Genomic DNA, 6,000 nt, shown 5'->3' on the forward strand with positions numbered 1-6,000 from the left:
GAGGAGGTGAAGGGAGGGCAGGGACAAGGGGAAAAAATGAGAACCAAGACCTGTCATGTAAAGGTACAATATCTCAATAATTAGTGTAACTGTACTGTGTACCTAAAATGTACCAATAAACTCAATAAAAGAAAAAAAGATGTTTATCTTGAATAGCAAGGCCTATGCTGAGCCCACCAAATAATTTCACAGACTCCCACTGCTCGTATTGAGAGCTCTTGCCTTTGTATTATTTGCATCAGAGTCAAAGCTCTCACGATCTCCATTCAGCTTCCAGAGGGGCTCATAGATGTTCAACCAGTTCTATGGAAGATGGTATGCGTTGGCCTATCCATCCCCACAAGCAAGAACTCAGGTCATCTCTTAACTCCTGTCTGGTCCTCAATTTCACTATGCATAAAATGAGGATGGCTAATAATTGCGTCCACCTCAGAGAGTTGTGAGGGTTTATTGACGTACTGCCTTGAAAGTCAGCTAGCGTTACTGAATTTAGAATATCATATTGAATTTGTCCCCTTTGGTCTTCAATTTCTCCTTCAATAAAATGGAGGTAATGCTCACCACTATCTTTGTTAACCCTGCTTCAAAGCCTGGCACAAAGTAAAAGCTTGAAAAATATTTATTGAATGAATGGGTGGGTGAATGAATGGGGAGCAGGCGGAGAAGAACGTGCACTATAAGAATCCAACAGGACTTTTGAGGCTCACGTGAGATGAGACAGAGGTTGAGAAAGCTGCCGCTCGTGGTGCTCTGCTGCTCGGAGGGAAGCTGATCGTGTGACGAGAATCTTAGAGTGAGGGAAGCCCCTGACCGGCGTGTCTTCCCAGAGTTTTGTACAACATGTCTCATATTTGGGACACTGGTCATTAACACTGTCGTGAACTCTCCAGAGAATCAAATTCTTTGGCTCTTTGTCAACTCAACGTTCTTAGCCTGGGCTCCTTGCATTATTTGCCTTTGTGGTACAGTGTCACGCGTCAGGGGAAGGACCTACTGACCCACTGACCCTCGATGTCATTCTCTTCATTTGACTGGCTAAGGCTTTAAGTTCCGGAATTAGAGATTTATTCCTCACCTAAATGGCTGTGGGATTTATTCTTAGTAAAAAGCATATAACTTACCTCAGTGCAAATGAGTTTTTTTCTTTCCCTTCCTGAGAGCAAAGTTTGATAAAAGGCACGTTAGTATGCAAGAGTTTGAGGCCACTAGGGTGGGAAAAAAGGATTCAGAAAAATATCCCCCAGGACCTGGACAGTGCAAAAGGTTTCATGTCCTATTTTCTTCTGGGTGTGTGACCTTTCCTTTTCACTTGTTCCAATGACCTTTGTGATGAAGTAACTGTCAGAAGTTCAATAAAACTTTTAGAATAAACAAAGTCCTTACAAAATGGGTAAATTACAGTTACCTTCAGCCTCCTGCCAACCCAGTTCTGTTGTTATATAATCCAGGTTCAAATCCAGGTGTTTTTTTTCTAGGGTAAATTATTAAACTCCTCTCTACCCCTTTGTTTTTTATTTTTAAATCGATAAAGTGGGGTGATATCAGCTATCTCAAGTATGAAAAACCATCCATGCAAAGTTAATCTATATTAGTAGAAGTTGAGATTTATTTTTACTGGGAGTTAGTGGAAAAGGCCACAGAGAAGCTTCTGGAATGCTGGTCATATTCTTCATCCACGTTGGTCACATGGATGTGCTCAACTGGTGAGAATTTGACAAGCTGTAGATAATATCTGCACTGTTGCATGTCCACATTGTTCTTCTTAAAGTTTTGAGATCATTCATATAAAATGCTGTGTGACATACACTGTTAATTGGCAGCCACTTGCTCTTGTCCTCTGCTGAGTGACACCTCTCTAAGATTTTGACATTATTCCCAAACAGGAAATGAATTTTTAAAAAATGCTCACTAAAAGTAGCCTTGATGGAATACTCAGTAGTTTGGATATTTTATTTAAGGGCTCACTAGATTACTTTTGCTGTTAAAAATAAGATTATTCTTATGATCAGAATGGTTTACATGTGAAGGTTAGAGCACAGTTAGATTCAGTTTCACTCCCAGAATTTCTTTTTATAGGAGCATTTCATTTGGAAAAGGGCAGATTAAGGGCTTGTCTGGAAGCTGAGACCATATAGCACTTTATGGAAGATTGGTAAAGTGTCAAATGACCGTATTTGGGCTAGAGGTGAGGGTGCCGAGGTTGATGGAAATGATACTGTCCTACAGGGCCCCCACTGTCTGGAATACAGCTCTGAAAAAGGAGAGGAAAAATTCCAGCAGAACCGAACTGGCACGACCTGGTCTTATCATAATACCACGGTTCGAAATGTCTTGACCCAGCACCCCCAGCAAGGTAGGTCGTCTTGGGAACAATTAGGCTTTGGTAACTCCACTTACCTGGCTCAGAATGACTAAGGCCTCTTTAAACCTCGTGGTTGGTTAATCATTAACGAAGATTTTTGACAAACAAAGTAGGGCAAGCCAAGAAATAAGGGTGGCTAAAAATTAGCCCAGGAAAGGTCATATTTATTACAAAAGCAGGATCTGATGTTGCTTGTTATTTTGGGTGTAACTGTGTGGAATGGAGCGGCAAGGAAGTATAATTCCTTTGGGGTAGCCAAGGTCTCTCTGAAGATCTTACCTGGGACCAGCCCCTCCATCCTCTGTCACTTGGGGGATCACAGGCCTCCACTGCCTTTATGAGAGGCCTGCATTTCTGTTCCATGGTGGGGGTGTTTACTTAGGGACAGGAGGTCCCAATAGGCACTAGTAAGGGCTTGAGACTCCCAAGAGGAAAAGGTGGAAGGAAAGACCCCAGAGGCTCAACCTAAGGGCTCTGCCTTTCCCTAAAACTCAAGCCCTACAGAGGGAACAGTGACTCAGGCTTTGGCTTCCAACCTCTTGGATAAAGAGACCAGATAGCTTTTAACAGCCATGGTAAATGCACAGCTGTGAACTGTTGACTGTTAGTTGAACAGAAGGTGAGCCTCTTTGCTGCCTTTCTACTCTTCCTCTGGGGCAGCCCTGCTGAGCTTTGTCAGGCACTTGAGGAAACCATGTCATTTTTCTCTGGTTCCTGGCCTTTCTTGTCCCCTTTCCTCCCTGCTCCTAAATAGCTGTGCAGAAGCCACTTCTCCCTAGAGCTTTCTTGCCCTTCTGCCCCAGCCCAGGTGCACCATCTACCATAAGATACTGTCCAGGAGTTTTTGGAATGCCTAGGAGTTTCTGGAGGGCAGAGAGAGGGTCACTTCTGTTGACTGTTGTCTTTTATGTCTTCCACTGTTCTAGCACTGAGTTGACACTCAACATATGTTTTGTGAATGGAGAATAAAGGAATAGAGAGCATTGGGGTGGGCATGTGGCGCAGTGATAGAGCGCTTGCCTAGCATGCGAGGCCCTGGGTTCCATCACCAGCACCAGGCTTAACATTTAAGCCTTGCTGGAATTAATATAGAGGAATGCATTCACACTACAGTTCAAAAGGTGAAGGGGATGAAAGGTACCTTTTAGAAAAGTGCCTATGCCATACCAGACATTTTGGAATTCATGAACTCATGTGAATTTTACAGTAACCTATGAGGTCAGCATTATCTCTAACCAGTTAAGAAATCCGAGGTGAGGTATCTTTTCCAAGGCCGCATGACTGCTAAACAGCAAAGCTGGAGGTCCCCAGGCTTTCTGACTTCAGGGGCAGCCTGGCTCACAGGCTACAGTGCTTGCTCATGGAGGTAGGAATTTGCCGTAATCACATTTCTCCGGGGTTTTGGCATGCAGAATTAGAAATCAGAGCAACACTGGGTACCTAGAAAGTGAAGTCTAATGAGAGAAAAAAAGGAGAAAGGACTGTAGCTAGTCTGAATGTTTAGACCTCGGAATCAAAGCAAAACATACTGTGGGTGGCCCCTGAGTCTTTTTCTTTCTTTAAAGTTAACCCTACCTTTGGCCTTGGGGAGTCAGAAATGGTCAGTACCCCAAAAGAGAGGTAGGACAAGGACAAAGCAAGTACATCTGTGTCATCTAAGTTATTCTTCAAAAATTGAAAATTTAATTATTTTTAGGGTCACAGTGTCAAAGTGTCACTTCATCAACACAACCATGGCAAAATGACACATCCCACATGATTAGAAAAATAGCGTAACTCTGATACAGAGATTGAGTGCCCCAAAATTTTAGAAAGATAGATATGTAATTATTAAAGTAGTACACAAAAGATGTCAGACTGTGCTAATTGTTCATGCTGCTAAATAAGTGCTTATGGATTTTGCCATGACAGTTTTGGAATAAAAAGTGAAGTGGCTACTACAGAATTAGAAAGGTGTAGTAGAGGGCTGGGTGTGAGGCTCAGTGCTACAGTGGGGCCTTAGCACGTGTGAGGCCCTGGCTCTGACCCCCAGGACCAAACCAAGGAACACACAAGGGTACAGCTGACTTCTCATGACAGCTGGTGAGCTTCTTCCTTCCTCTTCAGATGGCCTTGTAGCCAGGATTCTTTAAACTTTCTGGGGCACACATCTTCGCCAGCCTGACTCCTGCTGCCACGAGGTCCAGGCTCAGAACACACCCTCAGCTTTTCTCCCTTCAGTGCCATTCCCCAAGGTGCATGTGAAAACACACTAAAAGCTCACAGAAAAGAAGCTGCACTTGTAGATAAGTTTATCTTTTCCTAAAGACTAGGCTTACTCATTTTCAGGGCCAGTGGCTGGAATCCAGTGCTTGGAATCTGAGTACAGATTGGAGTCCTGATTCCTACCAGCTGTGTGACCTTGGCCAGTCACAGAGCCACTTCTGGCTTCGCATTTCCCCTGTAGTGCTCGTGGAACGATGGAGCCAAGAGCCTCATGCATGCACATTGCCTCCCCAGCAGACTGCTGACCTCCTCCCACTGTATCTTCAACTCCGTGAGTGCAGGAAGAACAAAGCTTGGCTCCTAGACACAACCTGGCACCTGGTAGAGGCACGATACTTATTTTGTGTAATTAGTAATGCCTTTTCTAAGGAGACTAATTTCACTTAAGTGTGACTTCTAAGGGCAGCTGTACTTTTTCTCCTCAAACAAAAAGAGTTCAGTGTATCTTGTTACCCTTAAAAATACTGCTTAATCATCCATTCTCTTGGGAATCTTCCAGGCCTGTTTTAAAAGGGCTTTTTATATGTTTAAGAGGAAGCAGGAAGTTAGGATTCCAGGAAATGCAGACTGGGAAGCCACAGCACAATGTTCCAAGTTAAGGTAAAATTCTTAATCACCAGCAAAGCCGCATAGAGCAACTACGAGAAACACATTAATTCCCCTGACAATTAGTTATTTTCTCTCCAATCACTTGCCTGGCTTTGCTGAGAGGTACTGTCTGAAGTTAATGATGATCTCCAGAGAAAAGAGGAAGAAGTGTTCCATTAATCCCACTGTGCACTGGGGAACAAAGAACCAAGAAGGCTTTGGTTCCTGGTGTGGTGACCAGCATTCAGGTCACCCCAGTTCTTTCATGCGATCTCCAAAGAACTCAAAGTCATATCGATTGCTTCCATCTGGAGTTCTGAGAGTGAAGCTCTCGGAATCACAAACAAACTTCAGCCCTGAGAGCAGTGACAAGCTTGGCCACATCCATGGAGTGCTCGACAACTTACAATTTAACCCTGTTACCGTCCTCCACAGCAATTCTCAGCTAAAGACATGACATTGTCTTGCCTGTTTCTCCAGCAGAAAATACTGAACTGGTTAATCCCTTCTACGCTGTACAGGTTTTCCTACATTTTGGGGGAAAAGAAAATAGTCAGTACTAAAAAAAAACAACAAAATAGCCCACACCATTTAAAATGAAGCCTTGAAATTGCTTTAAAGAAAGCTTTATTTACTACATACATCTTAAGAATGTACTGTAAATGGAGCAGGATCTAAAAAGCCTTTCAAATACAAAGCAGCTAATGATAACTAAACTCCTAGCATGTTTGGAAACAGAACTCTAAAACGTTTAAAAAAAAAAATTATATAGTTTGTTCTTAACC

Source organism: Fukomys damarensis, unplaced genomic scaffold (genome assembly GCF_012274545.1).
Source record: "Fukomys damarensis isolate Sample0158 unplaced genomic scaffold, DMR_v1.0_HiC HiC_scaffold_35, whole genome shotgun sequence".
Classification (NCBI taxonomy): Eukaryota; Metazoa; Chordata; class Mammalia; order Rodentia; family Bathyergidae; genus Fukomys; species Fukomys damarensis.